Genomic DNA, 18,299 nt, shown 5'->3' on the forward strand with positions numbered 1-18,299 from the left:
TGATTTCAAATAAATTTACCAGGATACAGAGGATTTGAAAGTAAATAAGCTCAACTTTCAATTTAAGAAGTTGGGAATGTAATAGAGGAAATCCAAAGAAACAAACTGAAAGAAAGGAGGAATTAATGACAATAAAAGAATTAATAAAGAATTAAAGAAGTACAAGTATCAACAAGACTAAGACTGAGCAAGAAAAAAACAAAATGAAAACAGAAACATGCAATGAAAAAGAAAAATAACTACAGATATAACATATTTTAAATAAAAATCAATAGTATAAACTATATTTACTTGATAACTAGTAAGAAGTCATTAACTATTTGGAAAAAAAAAAAATAAATAAAGGGCCCAAATGAAGAGAATTGAATAGGTCAATAAGCAGTAGAGACATTAAAATGGTGGGAAAATACCTCCCTCCTACCAAAACTTTGTAGCCCCCAGTTTAGTTCAAGGGGATTTCTACTGAATTTTCAAGGAAAACTAATCTTTCAAATTTATTCCAGTAAAGAAGTACTATCAACTTATTTAATGAGATTAGTGCAGTATTCACTCCAAAATCACGTAAAGGCAATAAAAGAAAATTATAAGCCAATTTTTCTTGTTAAGTCATGTTTCAATATTATAAATTAAATATTAGCCAATCTAACATTTGGTTATTAAACAATAATTCATTATTCAGATCAAGTTTGTCCCAGTAATCCCAGGTCTAAACATAAGAAAGTATAACTGGAGCATTTACCATCAGTTCAGTTCAGTTCAGTCACTCAGTCGTGTCCAACTCTTTGCGACCCCATGAATCGCAGCACGCCAGGTCTCCCTGTCCATCACTAACTCCCGGAGTTCACTCAGGCTCACGTCTATCGAGTCAGCATTTACCATATTAACAGACAAAAAAGAAAAAAAGTATGACTTTAAGTAGATGCAGAAAAAGCATTTGATAAATATAAACATGTGTTTGTTAGATTATTGAATAATATACATAGAGGAGAAGGAAATGCAACCCACTCCAGTGTTCTTGCCTGGAGAATCCCAGGGACGGGGGAGCCTGGTGGGCTGCCATCTATGGGGTCACACAGAGTCAGACATGACTGAAGTGACTTAGCAGCATACATAGAAATATGTTAAAAGCTAGAGGGGCTTTGTTAATGTAATATGTTCTGGGATATAGGACAAGCTTAGAGTTTTGTTAATGGCTTGGTACCATCATTTAATTCATTGAACTTTTATTGAAGTTGCTTTTCCATTCCCAGAAGGCCATTAAGGAAGGCAACAAGAATTTTGCTGAAGCATAAAATGACTAGGCAGAAAATAGTCAAAGTAGAGGATGAATTTTAGCTGCAGCTTTTCAAATAGCTTAGGGCAGAGTAGGGTGAGAACTAGGAAAATCAATCCAAAAATGTCTATAAGTTAAGAAATAGACCATTATTTGCCTTGACAAGTTTACTCATTCATTTCCTAAACAGTAAATCCCTATAACTTAATTTTTGTTCTTGTAAAAATAGAGAACTTCTGGAAAAAAGATAGTAGTATTTCAGTAGGAAAAATATCCCACTTCTCAGCCACAGTCACAATTAACACTTTGATCTATGGCCAAGAGATCAAAATCCATAAAAAGAAAAAAAATCCATAACCATAATGGACAAACAATGTGTTTTGTTAACGAAGGACTTAAAATGACTTAATATAGCTTTGAGTTGTCTGAGTTCAGCAGGTATTTAAAGATGAATTTTTCTCTCATGAGATTTTCAGAGACCCCTATCGTATATTTAAGAACTTCTCACTGGTAGTTCTCTTGTGGTAAGTGGTGCTCTCTCCTCTGACTCTCTCCTTAGTTGCTAGGAATATAGCAGGCCATATATGTAACTCCCATGGCACTCCCTAGTGGTTTTTGTTGAATAGGACATAATATAAACCTTCTCAGGGTCTCTCTTTTTTGCATGACCCATATCTGATGCACTGGACTCCTTGATGTACGCTTTGACCTGATAAGCTCTGCAGTGAAGTTAGACCTCACAGTCCTTGGGTTCAGTCATCGACAGCCAACTTGAACCCAAGCAGTTTCTTCCAGAGTCTAATGATGAAATTATTCTGTAAATAAAGAAATGTGGAACAATAAGGGAACAGTAAACTGCCCAGTTTTGTTGGTCTCTAGGGCCATATAGAATCCCAGGGATGGGGGAGCCTGGTGGGCTGCCCTCTATGGGGTCGCACAGAGTTGGACACGACTGAAGCGACTTAGCAGCAGCAGCAGCAGCAGGGCCATATAGGACAAGTCAAAGATAAGCTTAGAAAGGTAGGGTAGGGTCAAAGTTTGACAGGCCTTGGAAAATAGACTAAAGAACTTTAAAAGAAACCATTATTTCAGTAGGTAGGGCATCATCATGTTCTGTACCAAAACTTTGTGAAAAGATTTAGTGGTAATTTAAGTGCTCAGTTCAGTTCAGTTCAGTCACTCAGTCATGTCCGACTCTTTGCGACCCCATGAATTGCAGCTCGCCAGGCCTCCCTGTCCATCACCAACTCCCGGAGTTCACTCAGACTCACCTTGTCTTTAGCTCTGTATCTGTCAGGTGGGAGTGAGTTCCAGGCTACTGGGCTTCCCATACTGTGTCCATACTAAGCTCTTTCAGTAGTACCAGTAAAGCTCCTATAACTAGCTTCAAGGTGAAAAGAGGCACACAAAATCTTTCCATTAGGCAGTGAATTAAAAGAGCTCTTGCCTGCAAAATCATCTTTAAAATTTTTCTTTCTATTGAAAGACTCAAGCTTTTTTTTTTTTTTTTTAAAGTTAATTGGAGGATAATTACCCCACACTATTGTGCTGGCTTCTGCCATACATCAGTATGAATCAGCCACAGGTATATATATGTCCCCTCCCTCTTAAACTTCCTCCGTATCTCCAATCCCATCCTATCCCTAGCATCTAATCACCTTTTCCTATGTGAACTACACCTCAGGGCAGTCAAATAGTTCATGAGGGTAAGTTTCTCTCTATAAAATTATCAGAGCCAATAAACAAAGAAGGAATAATAGGATGCAAATATCACCATTTTGTGACCCTCAATGATATGTTTAATCTAGAAAATTGTCCTTTATAGCTGTTAGAAGTGAAAGAAAGTGAAAGTGAAGTCACTCAGTCGTGTCCGACTCTTTGCGACCCCATGGACTGTAGCCTATCAGGCTTCTCAGTCCATGGGATTTTCCAGGCAATAGTAAGGGAGTGGATTGCCATTTCCTTCTTCAGGGGATCTTCCTGACCCAGGGATCAAACCCGGGTCTCCCACATTGTAGACAGATGCTTAACCGTCTGAGCCAGCAGGGAAGTCCCTGGTGTTATAGCTGTTAGCACCACAAAAAAGAGAAACTACTAGACATTATATATTGTACCTATTGATAGAAGTATATACCACCACTTCTAAAATATTCTTGCCAAAATTTTTACCTTGAAACAGATCAAGCCTTTAGATTTAACTAGCAGTTTATGAGCCCAGCTTACAAGAAATATAGGGTACAGAATAACATGTTAAAAGACACCATGGGGAAGCAGTCATTAAAATCCAGAATGTAGAAAACTTTATTGGACAAATAATCTTGTTTGTTTAATAAGCAAATTTCAAAGAGGGAAAGGTGGGCATGGAAAAATCTTAAGGAACTTAAGAAACACAGTCAAATGCAATGTGTGATTCTTATTTGAGTCCTGATTCAAGCTAAACATTTAAAAATGTACAAGACAGTCACGGGTATTTGAATACTGACTGCTTATTTGATGTTTATTGAAAGGAATTATGGTTCAATATTTTTGATGTGATAATGAATGACACCATGGCTGTGTTTTGGGGGAAAAAAATGGCCCTTGTATTTAAAGGTATACAGTGAAGTACTTATGGATGAATTGATACTGATGCTTGAGGTTCACTTCAAATAATGATGAGAAACTTGAACCCAAGCAGTTTCTTCGAGTCTAATGATGAAATTATTCTGTAAATAAAGAAATGTGGAACAATAAGGGAACAGTAAACTGCCCAGTTTTGTTGGTCTCTAGGGCCATATAGAATCCCAGGGATGGGGAAACCTGGTGGGTTGCGGTCTATGGGGTCGCACAGAGTTGGACACGACTGAAGCGACTTAGCAGCAGCAGCAGCAGCAGGGCCATATAGGACAAGTCAAAGATAAGCTTAGAAGGTAGGGTAGGGTCAAAGTTTGACAGGCCTTGGAAAATAGACTAAAGAACTTTAAAAGAAACCATTATTTCAATAGGTAGGGCATCATCATGTTCTGTACCAAAACTTTGTGAAAAGATTTAGTGGTAATTTAAGTGCTCAGTTCAGTTCAGTTCAGTCACTCAGTCGTGTCCGACTCTTTTCGACCTCATGAATCGCAGCATGCCAGGCCTACCTGTCCATCACCAACTTCTGGAGTTCACTCAGACTCACGTCCATCGAGTCAGTGATGCCATCCAGCCATCTCATCCTCTGTCGTCCCCTTCTCCTCCTGCCCCCAATCCCTCCCAGCATCAGAGTCTTTTCCAATGAGTCAACTCTTCACATGAGGTGGCCAAAGTACTAGAGTTTCAGCTTTAACATCATTCCTTCCAAAGAAATCCCAAGGCTGATCTCCTTCAGAATGGACTGGTTGGATCTCCTTGCAGTCCAAGGGACTCTCAAGGGTCTTCTCCAACACCACAGTTTAAAAGCATCAAGTCTTCGGCGCTCAGCCTTCTTCATAGTCCAATTCTCACATCCATACATGACCACAGGAAAAACCATAGCCTTGACTAGACGGAACTTTGTTGGCAAAGTAATGTCTCTGCTTTTGAATATGCTATCTAGGTTGGTCATAACTTTCCTTCCAAGGAGTAAGCGTCTTTTAATTTCATGGCTGCAGTCACCATCTGTAGTGATTTTGGAGTCCAGAAAAATAAAGTCTAACACTGTTTCCACTGTTTCCCCATCTATTTCCCATGAAGTGATGGGACCGGAGGCCTTGATCTTCATTTTCTGAATGTTGAGCTTTAAGCCAACTTTTTCACTCTCCACTTTCACTTTCATCAAGAGGCTTTTTAGTTCCTCTTCACTTTCTGCCATAAGGGTGGTGTCATCTGCATATCTGAGGTTACTGATATTTCTCCCAGCAATCTTGATTCCAGTTGTGCTTCTTCCAGTCCAGCGTTTCTCATGATGTACTCTGCATATAAGTTAAATAAGCAGGGTGACAATATACAGCCTTGACGAACTCCTTTTCCTATTTGGAACCAGTCTGTTGTTCCATGTCCAGTTCTAACTGTTGCTTCCTGACCTGCGTATAGGTTTCTCAAGAGGCAGGTCAGGTGGTCCGGTATTCCCATCTCTTTCAGAATTTTCCACAGTTTATTGTGATCCACACTGTCAAAGGCTTTGGCATAGTCAATAAAGCAGAAATAGATGTTTTTCTGGAACTCTCTTGCTTTTTCAATGATCCAGCAGATGTTGGCAATTTGATCTCTGGTTCCTCTGCCTTTTCTAAAACCAGCTTGAACATCAGGAAGTTCACGGTTCACATATTGCTGAAGCCGGGCTTGGAGAATTTTGAGCATTACTTTACTAGCATGTGAGATGAGTGCAATTGTGCAGTAGTTTGAGCATTCTTTGGCATTGCCTTTCCTTGGGATTGGAATGAAAACTGACCTTTTCCAGTCCTGTGGCCACTACTGAGTTTTCCAAATTTGCTGGCATATTGAGTGCAGCACTTTCACGGCATCATATTTCAGGATTTGAAATAGCTTGACTGGAATTCCATCACCTCCACTAGCTTTGTTCATAGTGATGCTTTCTAAGGCCCACTTGACTTCACATTCCAGGATGTCTGGCTCTAGGTCAGTGATCACACCATTGTGATTATCTGGGTTGTGAAGATCTTTTCTGTACAGTTCTTCTGTGTATTCTTGCCATCTCTTCTTAATATCTTCTGCTTCTGTTAGGTCCATACCATTTCTGTCCTTTATCGAGCCCATCTTTGCATGAAATGTTCCTTTGGTATCTCTGATTTTCTTGAAGAGATCCCTAGTCTTTCCCATTCTGTTGTTTTCCTCTATTTCTTTGCACTGATCGCTGAAGAAGGCTTTCTTATCTCTTCTTGCTATTCTTTGGAACTCTGCATTCAGATGTTTATATCTTTCCTTTTCTCCTTTGCTTTTCACTTCTCTTCTTTTCACAGCTATTTGTAAGGCCTCCCCAGACAGCCATTTTGTTTTTTTGCATTTCTTTTCTATGGGAATGGTCTTGATCCCTGTCTCCTGTACAATGTCACGAACCTCATTCCATAGCTCATCAGGCACTCTATCTATCAGATCTAGGCCCTTAAATCTATTTCTCACTTCCACTGTATAATCATAAGGGATTTGATTTAGGTCATACCTGAATGGTCTAGTGGTTTTCCCTAGTTTCTTCAATTTAAGTCTGAATTTGGCAATAAAGAGTTCATGATCTGAGCCACAGTCAGCTCCTGGTCTTGTTTTTGCTCACTGTATAGAGCTTCTCTATCTTTGGCTGCAAATAATATAATCAATCTGATTTCGGTGTTGACCATCTGGTGATGTCCATGTATAGAGTCTTCTCTTGTGTTGTTGGAAGAGGGTGTTTGTTATGACCAGTGCATTTTCTTGGCAAAACTGTATCAGTCTTTGCCCTGCTTCATTCCGTATTCCAAGGCCAAATTTGCCTGTTCCTCCAGGTGTTTCTTGACTTTCTCCTTTTGCATTCCAGTCCCCTATAATGAAAATCTTTTTTGAGTGTTAGTTCTAAAAGGTCTCGTAGGTCTTCATAGAACCATTCAACTTCAGCTTCTTCAGCATTACTGGTTGGGGCATAGACTTGGATTACTGTGATATTGAATGGTTTGCCTTGGAAATGAACAGAGATCATTCTGTCGTTTTTGAGATTGCATCCAAGTACTGCATTTCGGACTCTCTTGTTGACCATGATGGCTACTCCATTTCTTCTGAGGGATTCCTGCCCGCAGTAGTAGATATAATGGTCATCTGAGTTAATTTCATGGCTGCAGTCACCATCTGCAGTTATTTTGGAGCCCAAGAAAATAAAGTCTCTTACATTTCTACTGTTTCCCCATCTATGTGCCTTGAAGTGATGGGACCAGATGCCATGATCTTAGTATTTTGAATGTTGAGTTTTAAGCGAACTTTTTAACTCTCCTCTTTCACTTTCATCTAGAGGCTCTTTAGTCCCTCTTCACTTTCTGCCGTAAGGGTGGTGTCATCTGCATATCTGAGATTATTGATGTTTCTCCTGGCAATCTTGATTCCAGCTTGTGCTTCATCCAGCCCAGCATTTTGCATGATATACACTGCATATAAGTTAAATAAGCAGGGTGACATACCCCTTTCCTGATTTGGAACCAGTCTGTTGTTCCATGTCCAGTTCTAACTGTTACTTCCTGACCTGCATACAGATTTCTCAGGAGGCAGGAAAGGTGGTCTGTTATTTTCATCTCTGTAAGAGTTTTCCACGGCTTGTTGTGATCCACACAGTCAAAGGCTTTGGCATAGTCAATAAAGCAGAAGTAGGTATTTTTCTGGAATTTTCTTGCTTTTTTGATAATCCAGCAGATGTTGGCAATTTGATCTCTGGTTCTTCTGCCTTTTCTAAATCCAGCTTGAACATCTGGAAGTTCTCTGTTCATGTACTATTTCAGCCTGGCTTGGAGAATTTTGAGCATTACTTTGTTAGTGTGTGAGATGAGTGCAATTGTGTGGTAGTTTGAACATTCTTTGGCATTGCCTTTCTTTGGGGTTGGAATGAAATTTTTCCAGTCCAGTGGACCCAGATAACCATGATGGTGTGATCACTCACCTAGAACCAGGCATCCTGGAATACTAAGTCAAGTGGGCCTTAGGAAGCATCACTGTGAACAAAGCTAGTAGAGGTGATAGAATTCCAGTTGAGCTATTTCAAAACCTAAAAGATGATGCTGTAAAAGTGTGACAGTCTTTATGGTCATTCTGGTTCATGGTTATTCTATTCAAGTGCCAGAGATGCTAAAGACTGAGGCTGGGTGACTGAAACATCTTGTCCTCTTGGGTGTTGGACACCTCTTCTAAAGTTGATTCTCTACAGTAGACCTTAATATGTGATAAAGGGGTCCTTCTTTGTCTTCCTTGAACTATTTTTAAATGTACCATTTTCTTAGTGGTTGCTTTAGGTCTTACAATGAATGTGTATAAATGCAGTGGTAATCTATGGGAAACATTTTACCACTTCAAGTGGAGTATAGGACTCTTGTTTCCATTCAAATAAGTCCCTTAACTTTTCCCATTAAAAAATTACTTTCCTCTACACACATGGAGCACTCCATGAGTTGGTATTATAGTTGATGCCTCAACCATCACACATGATTTAGAATCCATGAGATGACGGATAGTCTATTAAATTTACCCTTTCCTTGCTTTTTTTTTTTTTTTTTGCCTACTGCATTATTATTTCTACCATTCTGAAGTCATTTCCTTTCTGTTTGAAGAATTTCTTTAAGACATTCTTTAAGGTTAGGTCTACTGGGAACAGATTCTCTTAGTTTTCCTTCGTCTGAGAATGTCTTTTTTTCCTCTTCATACCTGAAGGATATTTTGGTGAAGGATAGAATTTAGGGCTGACAGTTTTTTTTTTTTTTTTTCTTTCTTTCAACACTTGAAAAATGTGCTAAATTTGATATAATATAAACCAATATGTCTAGGGCTAAAGTTGCCAAAGTTTAATTATCATTGCCACCTAAGTAGCCTGTTTTGATTGGAAAAAGAACAGTTTACAATTTCACACCTCTTATGTTATTAGAAATGTTTATTTTTTGACTGAAGGGAAATGTACATGACAGCTTTTTCTGTTATTGCATGCTTTCTAGGTAGTTGCTACTTTTTTCTTCTTCTGAAGCATGCAAAGAAAAGAAGCTGTGTTTTGAGGGCATGCAGGTTGTGAAAACATAAACTGACAGTTCGGTCACAGTGAGCTTCCCTCTGTATCTGATTCAGAGAGAAGAGACACAGCCACACAAAAAATTATCTGTGGGGAAGTATAAGAAGTTCAGGATCAGCTGTACCTGCCTTTGAATCTTCTGTTACCATTTACTGGGTACATGATCTTCAGTGAGTTATTTAACCTCTCTTGGCCTCAGTTTCTTCATAGATAAACTGGAATAATAATAGTTTTTTTCTTTGGGAATTAAGGCAGATGAGTTACATAGATTTCTAGGATGTGATAGGCTCTCAATCAGATTCTTTCAGTCGTCTTCCTCTTTCCTCCTTTAACGTCTAGGAAATTTAAGGCTTAAGGAAAATTCATAGAAAGGGTGTTTGCTTTCCTCTTGGGAAACATGGTGAACTGGTAAAGTTACTATGTAGTGGGAAAGGTATTATTTGAATTATTTATTTCTTTAAAAGTTGTGATGTTATCTTTGAAATTTATCGAGTTACTATTATTTTTAATTACTTTTGTGCTCAGTCACTAAAGTGATGTCTGACTCTTTGGGGCCCAATGGACTGTAGCCTGCCAGGCTCCTCTGTATGGAATTCTCCAGGCAAAAATACTGGAGTGGGTTGCCATTTCCTCTTCCAGGGGATCTTCCCAACCCAAGGATTGAACCTGTGTCTCCTGCATTGGTAGGCAGATTCTTTCCCACTAGCGCCACCTAGGAAGCCCATTTAATTACTTTAGTTATTTTAATAAAGGGGAGTGTAAATGGAATTTATCAGTATGGGTCATATCAGGAAAGAAAAATCACATAGTAACTTGAACACAGAAAGTTTAATATAGAGAATCATGAACTATATTGTAGGAGATTGGAGCAATGCTTCCATCACTGCTAAGAGAACTGTAAAGAATACAGTAAAATAGGTCTAAGGAGCAGTCCTTACCCATAGGGCTGAGAAGAGCATGCAAGGAAGAGCCCCGACTCGTCCTCCCCTCTCCGCATTCTAGGATTGAGATTTGGAACCTATTGCAGAAGGCACAGCCCTCTCTGGATGTCAGAACAGTCACTGTGATGCTACCTTGGGGGCATATGCTGGAAATCTGGTCTCAGGAACTTGCCTTTCTCTAGGGCTCCAGGGAAAGTTGTTCATGAGGTGGTAATCACCTAAAGCAATGCAACAAAACTGTCCAGAGGTGGTGACAGTCACTGTGCTCCTGGCCACTCTATAGGAGCCTGGCTTTGGAAGAGCTGGGCACCCTGCAGGAGCATGGTGCTGGAAGCTGCCTGAGCTATAGCAACTGGACACTGGGCATGTGTCCCAGAAGTCTGCCAAGTGAGCACATCAAAACTAGGATGCAAAACCCTTTCCCCCTGCAGTGTCCCTCCAGCATCTCTGCTTACAAAGTTTGACATTGTACAGTTGACAGTGGAAAATATTTAAAGGACCCAGATCTATTTTCACAGAGCAGGCAAAAAGAAAGAATTTGGACCTGAGAGACAGTAATATATGACAGGCACTGAAAGGGTGAAGAATTCATGATTGGAAATCTCTGTTAGGACTTGATAAAAGTGATTGTCTTAAACTTATATTGAATACAAAGTATGAAGTAAAAGCCGCTCACTTGTGTCCGACTCCTTGCAACCCCATGGACTATACAGCCCATGGAATTCTCCAGGCTAGAATACTGGAGTGGGTAGCCTTTCCCTTCTCCAGGGGATCTTCTCAACCCGGGGATCGAACCCAGGTCTCCCACATTGCAGGCACATTCTTTACCAACTGAGCTATCAAGGAAGACCTAATATAAAGTATAGGCTTAATTATTCAAACACTGTTATCAATGTGAGAGTTGGACTGTGAAGAAGGCTGAGCGCCAAAGAATTGATGCTTTTGAACTGTGGTGTTGGAGAAGACTCTTGAGAGTCCCTTGGACTGCAAGGAGATCCAACCAGTCCATTCTGAAGGAGATCAGCCCTGGGATTTCTTTGGAAGGAATGATGCTAAAGCTGAAACTCCAGTACTCTGGCCACCTCATGCAAAGAGTTGACTCATTGGAAAAGACTCTGATGCTGGGAGGGATTGGGGGCAAGAGGAGAAGGGGACGCAGAGGATGAGATGGCTGGATGGCATCACTGACTCGATGGACGTGAGTCTGAGTGAACTCCGGGAGTTGGTGATGGACAGGGAGGCCTGGCGTGCTGCGATTCATGGGGTCGCAAAGAGTCGGACAAGACTGAGTGACTGATCTGATCTGATCTGACATCAATGTGTCAGTGCCTCCTAATGATAGTACGTTGAAATTGCATTTCAAGTCTTTGTGCCTATTAGAAGCAGCTTTGGTCTCCTGCATTGCAGGCAGGTTTTTTTTTTACCAACTGAGCTATCAGGGAAGCCCTTTATAATTAAAATTTTATAACAGGCTATAAGGTTGCAGCAAATGTATTCTACATCCAAAGTTCCTAAATTACAAATTACATTGTTAAAAAAATATTTCTATTCGAGGCACTAATCCTGTGTAATAGATATAAATTTGAGTATGGTTTGATATGATACTGATCAAGTACCAAGGTCAAAACTTCAAATGGTAGTTAATCTAACAGCTCAAGTGATCCAGATTAAGTCCCTTACAATGAGCCAGTAACAAAAAAGGAGATCCAGGATGGTTCCAGACTTGTGAAAAGAGTTAGAGTTCTAGTCAGCTACTGATTCTAGTGGGCTGCCTAGGTGGTGCTAACGGTAAAGAATCTGTCTGCCAACGCAGGAGATGCAGGTTCAATCCCTGGACTAGGAAGATCCCCTGGAGAAGAAAATGGCAACCCAATCCAATATTCTTGCCTGGAGAATCCCATGGACAGAGGAGACTGGCGGGCTATAGTCCATGGGGTCACAAAGAGTCAGACATGACTGAGCCACTGACACTTTCACTTTGCTTCTCCATGACATTTGGAATTTTTGACAACACATTTCTTTTGGAATTCTCCACTCCTTTGTTTTATATGATCTTATTTTTTTTCCTTTCCTAGGCTCTTTCCTTCTGGAGCATCAGCTTAAGTGTCAGTATTCCTTAGAGCTCCCTACTTGATGACATCCTTGATGACCTTCTCATTGTATATATTCTTTCCAGGGTAGCAGTATCACATCACACTTAAAAATATAGAGCTTCAAGTTAGAGAAACCTTGGATATTAACTCTGACACTTTCTGCTTTGCAGTCTTGAGCAACTTAAAGCCTTCAGTCTCAATTTCTTCAACTATAAAAATCAAATACCCTCCCTTACTTTTCAGAATTGTGATTCTGAAATGAAAAATAATGTAAAGCCCTTACAATAGTGCTTGACATAGAGAGGTAGTGAATAAATAGCATTTATGATTATCTATTTTGTCAACTCAAAATAAGAGGCTTATGAGTCCAGATCTTCAACTAACGCTTCTCTTCAGTTCAGTTTGTCCCTCAGTCGTGTCCGACTCTTTGCGACCCCATGAATCGCAGCACGCCAGGCCTCCCTGTCCATCACCAACTCCCAGAGTTCATTCAAACTCATGTCCATGGAGTCGGTGATGCCATCCAGCCATCTCATCCTCTGTCGTCCCCTTCTCCTCCTGCCCCCAATCCCTCCCAGCATCAGAGTCTTTTCCAATGAGTCAACTCTTCGCATGAGGTGGCCAAAGTACTAGAGTTTCAGCTTTAGCATCATTCCTTCCAAAGAAATCCCAGGGCTGATCTCCTTCAGAATGGACTGGTTGGATCTCCTTGTAATCCAAGAGACTTTCAAGAGTCTTCTCCAACACCACAGTTCAAAAGCATCAATTCTTCGGCGCTCAGTCTTCTTCACAGTCCAACTCTCACATCCGTACATGACCACAGGAAAAACCATAGCCTTGACTAGATGAACCTTTGTTGGCAAAGTAGTGTCTCTGCTTTTGAATATGCTATCTAGGTTGGTCATAACTTTCCTTCCAAGGAGTAAGCGTCTTTTAATTTCATGGCTGCAGTTACCATCTGCAGTGATTTTGGAGCCCAAAAAAATAGAGTCTCACTGTTTCCACTGTTTCCCCATCTATTTCCCATGAAGTGGTGGGACCGGATGCCATGATCTTCGTTTTCTGAATGTTGAGCTTTAAGCCAACTTTTTCACTCTCCACTTTCCCTAAATCTCTGTATGCACAATCTATTTCAGTTGTTTTAAGTGCCAATTTGTGATATGTTGTAAGTCAGTGATGAGGATTATGTTGGTACAAGAGGAAATGAAAAATAAAGGAACATTTTAATGTAGTTTTAAAATGAGGTCATGTACTTAATTTGATAAAATTGCCTTTTATATTAAAATTCACTCCTTAATTTCTGGTGTTGAAATATCCTTTTGTAAAAATGAAATATTGATATTAGTGGATAGTTTTTAAGAAATATATCCTGATATAACAAAATGAAAAATTGATAGTCTTAAATTGGTTTCTCACATTTATTTGGAGAGTTTGATGGCATGTGAGATCTGAAATCTTAGGAACTTCTGATCTACAAGCATCTCAAACTCGACACTGTGAAATTCTATGTTACCATCTCCCCCTACACACAAAGTTCATTTTTATTATATATCATAACAGATGTTATGATATCCATAACAGATGTTATGTTATCCATCCCAGTTTGTTGTCAGGAATAAATGAGTTATCCTCAAACCCTCCATGCTGCTGTTACTCTTATATTCAATTGATCACCAAATCCTTCAGACTCTCTCTTGAAATTTCTTGATTTGTACCCAGTGCCACTCTTGTAATTTTTTGTTGGGATTATTTTCCTTCTACTGCCCGACTCTCTTCATTTTAACTCATTTCATCCTAAGGTGCCAAAATGAGCACTTCCTTCCTTGCCTAAAATCCTCCAAGGTCTTCTTATCTCCTTTGGGGTTGAATTTTCATACAGCCACAAAGTCCCTCCCTTCCCATCTGCTGCTTCTTCCTTCCGTGGATCCTTCACTGAGCCTGCCATAATTAACTGCTTGCTTCTCTATTGCCTTGAAGTTTTTGCACATCCAGTTCCACCTACTGTTAAACATCCTTCTCTCCTCATCTAGAAAGTTCCATTTAGTCCTTCAGGATTCAGTTCAAGTTTCTACCATCCCAAGCCTTCCCAGGTACCCCCATCTGAATCTTGCATCTTTCTTCTCTGTCCCCAAAACCTTTTTTATAGCACCTTGTCACAATGTGATGCAATTTTGGGGGTACAAAACTGGGTTTCTTCATCATCTATGGGAAACTGATGGTGGGAATCACATCTTCCACCTTGACATTTCAATACTTAATACAACCCCTGATACATTATAGGTGCTCAGTAACTGCTACCTGCATGACTATAAGCTTAACATTATCCAGCTAATGATTCTAACAGACCATATTTCTCTTCCTAAGAAACCTACAGATCAAAGTGTTAATTGAAAAATGATAAAAGGCCATAATCATTGTATTTCTTTTATAAACTCCCTACTCAAGAAAGCAAGACATGTATAAAGACTGTATTCAATGTATTGATACTTTTTAAATACTATTTATTTTCATTATTGAGTAAAAGTGTGTGGCTGAGGGTATGGCTGGGGGAGGGAAAAAGTGAATAGGATGCATTTTATTTAGCATGGCTATTGATGCTTTTGAACTGTGGTGTTGGAGAAGACTCTTCAGAGTCCCTTGGACTGCAAGGAGATCCAACCAGTCCATTCTGAAGGAGATAAGCCCTGGGATTTCTTTGGAAGGAATGATGCTAAAGCTGAAACTCCAGTACTTTGGTCACCTCATGCAAAGAGTTGACTCATTAGAAAAGACTCTGATGCTGGGAGGGATTGGGGGCAGGAGGAGAAGGGGACGACAGAGGATGAGATGGCTGGATGGCATCACTGACTCGATGGACATGAGTCTGAGTGAACTCTGGGAGTTGGTGATGGACAGGGAGGCCTGGCATGCTGTGATTCATGGGGTCACAAAGAGTTGGACACGACTAAGCGACTGAACTGAACTGATACATTCCTAGGCTCCATGTCTGTTCTGTAACCAGGATTTGTTTTTACATATGTAATGTGCCCTCTGCTTTTAGATACTTAGGTATATTTTCTAGGTATATTTCATGTATCTTTTTCATATGTCTGTATATCTTTTAGGTATATTTCATGCAAAGGTGGGCTCAAAAAAGGACAGAAATGGTATGGACCTAACAGAGCAGACGTTAAGAAGAGGTGGCAAGAATACACAGAAGGATTATACGAGAAGATCTTCATGACCCAGATAATCACGATGGTATGATCACTGACCTAGAGCCAGACATCCTGGAATGCGAAGTCAAGTGGGCCTTAGGAAGCATCACTATGAACAAAGCTGGTGGAGGTAATGGGATTCCAGTTGAGCTATTTCAAATCCTGAAAGATGATGCTGTGAAAGTGCTGCACTCAATATGCCAGCATATTTGGAAAACTCAGCAGTGGCCACAGGACTGGAAATGGTCAGTTTTCATTCCAGTTCCAAAGAAAGTCAGTGCCAAAGAATGCTCAAACTACTGCACAATTGGACTCATCTTGCTGCTGCTGCTGCTAAGTCACTTCAGTCGTGTCCGACTCTGTGCAACCCCATAGACGGCAGCCCACCAGGCTTCCCTTGCCCTGGGATTCTCCAGGCAAGAACACTGGAGTGGGTGGGTTGCCATTTCCTTCTCCAATACATGAAAGTGAAAAGTGAAAGTGAAGTCGCTCAGTTGTGTCCGACTCTTAGCGACCCCATGGACTGCAGCCCACCAGGCTCCTCCATCCATGGGATTTTCCAGGCAAGAGCACTGGAGTGGGGTGCAATTGCCTTCTCACATGCTAGTAAAGTAGTGCCCCAAATTCTTCAAGTGAGGCTTCAACAGTACTTGAACTGTGAACTTCCAGATGTTCAAACTGGTTTTAAAGGCAGAGGAACCAGAAATCAAATTGCCAACATCTGCTGGATCATTGAAAAAGCAAGAGTTCCAGAAAAACATCTATTTCTGTTTTATTGACTATGCCAAAGCCTTTGACTGTGTTGATCACAACAAACTGTGGAAAAATTCTTAAAGGGATGGGAAATCCAGACCACGTTTCCTGCCTCTTGAGAAATCTGTATGCAGGTCAGGAAACAACAGTTAGAACTGGACATGGAACAACAGACTGGTTCCAAATTGGGAATGAGTACGTCAAGGCTGTATATTGTCATCCTGCTTATTTAACTTATATGCAGAGTACATCATGAGAAACACTGGGCTGGATGAAGCACAAGTTGGAATCAAGATTGCTGGGAGAAATATCAATAACCTCAGATATGCAGATGACACCACCCTTATGGCAGAAAGTGAAGAACTAAAGAGACTCTAGATGAAAGTGAAAGAGGAGAGTGAAAAGGTTGGCTTAAACTCAACATTCAGAAAACTAAGATCATGGCATCTGGTTCCATCACTTCATGGGAAATAGATGGGGAAACAGTGGAAATAGTGGCTGACTTTATTTTTGGGGGCTCCAAAATCACTGCAGATGGTGACTGCAACTATGAAAATAAAAGACTCTTACTCCTTGGAAGAAAAGTTATGACCAACCTAAACAGTATATTAAAAAGCTGAGACATTACTTTGTCAACAAAGGTCCATCTTGTCAAGGCTATGGTTTTTCCAGTAGTCATGTATGGATGTGAGAGTTGGACTATAAAGAAAGCTGAGTGCCAAAAATTGATGCTTTTGAACTGTGGTGTTGGAGAAGACTCTTGAGAGTCCCTTGAGAGACTCAAGAGAAGACTCTTGAGAGAAGACTCTTGAGAGATCCATCCAGTCCATCCTAAGGGAAATCAGTCCTGAATATTCATTCGAAGGACTGATGCTAAAGCTGAAACTCCAGTACTTTGGCCACCTCATGCGAAGAGTTGCCTCATTGGAAAAGACTCTGATGCTGGGAGGGATTGGGGGCAGGAGGAGAAGGGGATGACAGAGGATGAGATGGCTGGATGGCATCACTGAGTCGATGGACATGAGTCTGAGTGAACTCCGGGAGTTGATGATGGACAGGGAGGCCTGGCATGCTGCGATTCATGGGGTCACAAGGAGTCGGACACGACTGAGCAACTGAACTGAACTGAACTTTCTTTAAGCACAGAGCTAATGATTACACAACAAAGCAATTTATCTTGTTTAAGGGTATGTTTTTCTGTAAGCTCTGTATTAATGATTGTATACCAACAATGTATCTTGCTTGAGGACATGTTTCTCCTTCTTAACAAGAACCTTCTGACTAATCCTGTTATATTAAGATATATGTTGTGGGAGTGGGTTTGGTAAGACCTTTCTATTGTTAGTAACCCATTGAAAAAGTATATAAGGCCTTGATAAGACTAGCCAGTGGGGCACTCTCTGATGCTTATGATGTTTATGTCAGAAGCTTTTCTATCCCTTTTTCACTGTAATAAAACTGTAGTGAAGCTCTGAGTGGTTGAAGCCTCGTCTCTGTTCCCAAAGCTAAATTCTCTTCTTCAGAGATCAGGAATCCAGACACTGCTCGCCATAAGCTCTCAGTGGTCCTTGTTGTGAATGATACCTCAAGATTCAGAGAGGACCCAGCGCTGTATCCATTGCTTATCTATAACTATGCCTTTCATCTCAGTCATGCCATCCAGAAGGGCATAAAAGAGAAAAGACACAACTCTGAGAAATCAGTTGACCTTGATGGAAGGCTTATGTTATCTAAGCCTGATCAAAAGCCTAAATTTTCTTATAATCTCTATAATTCTTAGTATCCTTTAAATTATTACTATAATTACTATAAATTTAAATTATCACTATAATTTCTTAGTATCCTTTAAATTCTTGATGGTATGAAAATGCTCTGACCCTGTTTCAGTTATGATGTGTATGTCTGCAATTAATAAACAACCAACTGAGCATTTGAGACACTTTTCTTCCTTATATTATATAGGGTCTGGAGGAGGCAGGGCATCTAGTTCATCAGTGCAGTGATGTCATCAAAGACTCCATTTTGTTTCAGGTATTAAGCACATTTAAATTTTATCCTCCTTATTGCATTATGGTGGAAAGATGGCTGCTGAAGTTCTAAGCATCATTATGGCACACGAGTATCCCAAATAGGAAGGAATCAAAAAGAGACATTAAAGTCATGATTGATGAGACATGATTCAGTTCTTGCGGCTGGGCACACTGTCAACTCAAAACACATTGCACTTCTGTTAGCAAGAAAGAAGGGAGACAGATGAAAATCCTTCTCTTTTAACTCTGTGAAATATGACAATGTAACATCAAGACACCACTTTGGGCCATTATTCCTACTATATCTATACCTAGAACATTCTTCTGT

At 40.2% G+C, this 18,299-nt stretch overlaps 1 long non-coding RNA gene across 1 annotated transcript in view; it reads left to right on the forward strand.

Annotated features, from left to right (window-relative positions):
* LOC139183628 (uncharacterized) overlaps positions 1-17,416 on the forward strand; it is a 102,451-nt gene extending 85,035 nt beyond the window's left edge. Inside the window, exon 3 of the long non-coding RNA XR_011567179.1 lies at positions 15,096-17,416. This is a non-coding gene — a long non-coding RNA (uncharacterized lncRNA). The remainder of the gene's footprint in view (positions 1-15,095) is intronic.
* Positions 17,417-18,299: the final 883 nt, after the last annotated feature.

The sequence above is a fragment of the Bos indicus genome, chromosome 6 (genome assembly GCF_029378745.1).
Source record: "Bos indicus isolate NIAB-ARS_2022 breed Sahiwal x Tharparkar chromosome 6, NIAB-ARS_B.indTharparkar_mat_pri_1.0, whole genome shotgun sequence".
In the NCBI taxonomy this organism is placed as follows: Eukaryota; Metazoa; Chordata; class Mammalia; order Artiodactyla; family Bovidae; genus Bos; species Bos indicus.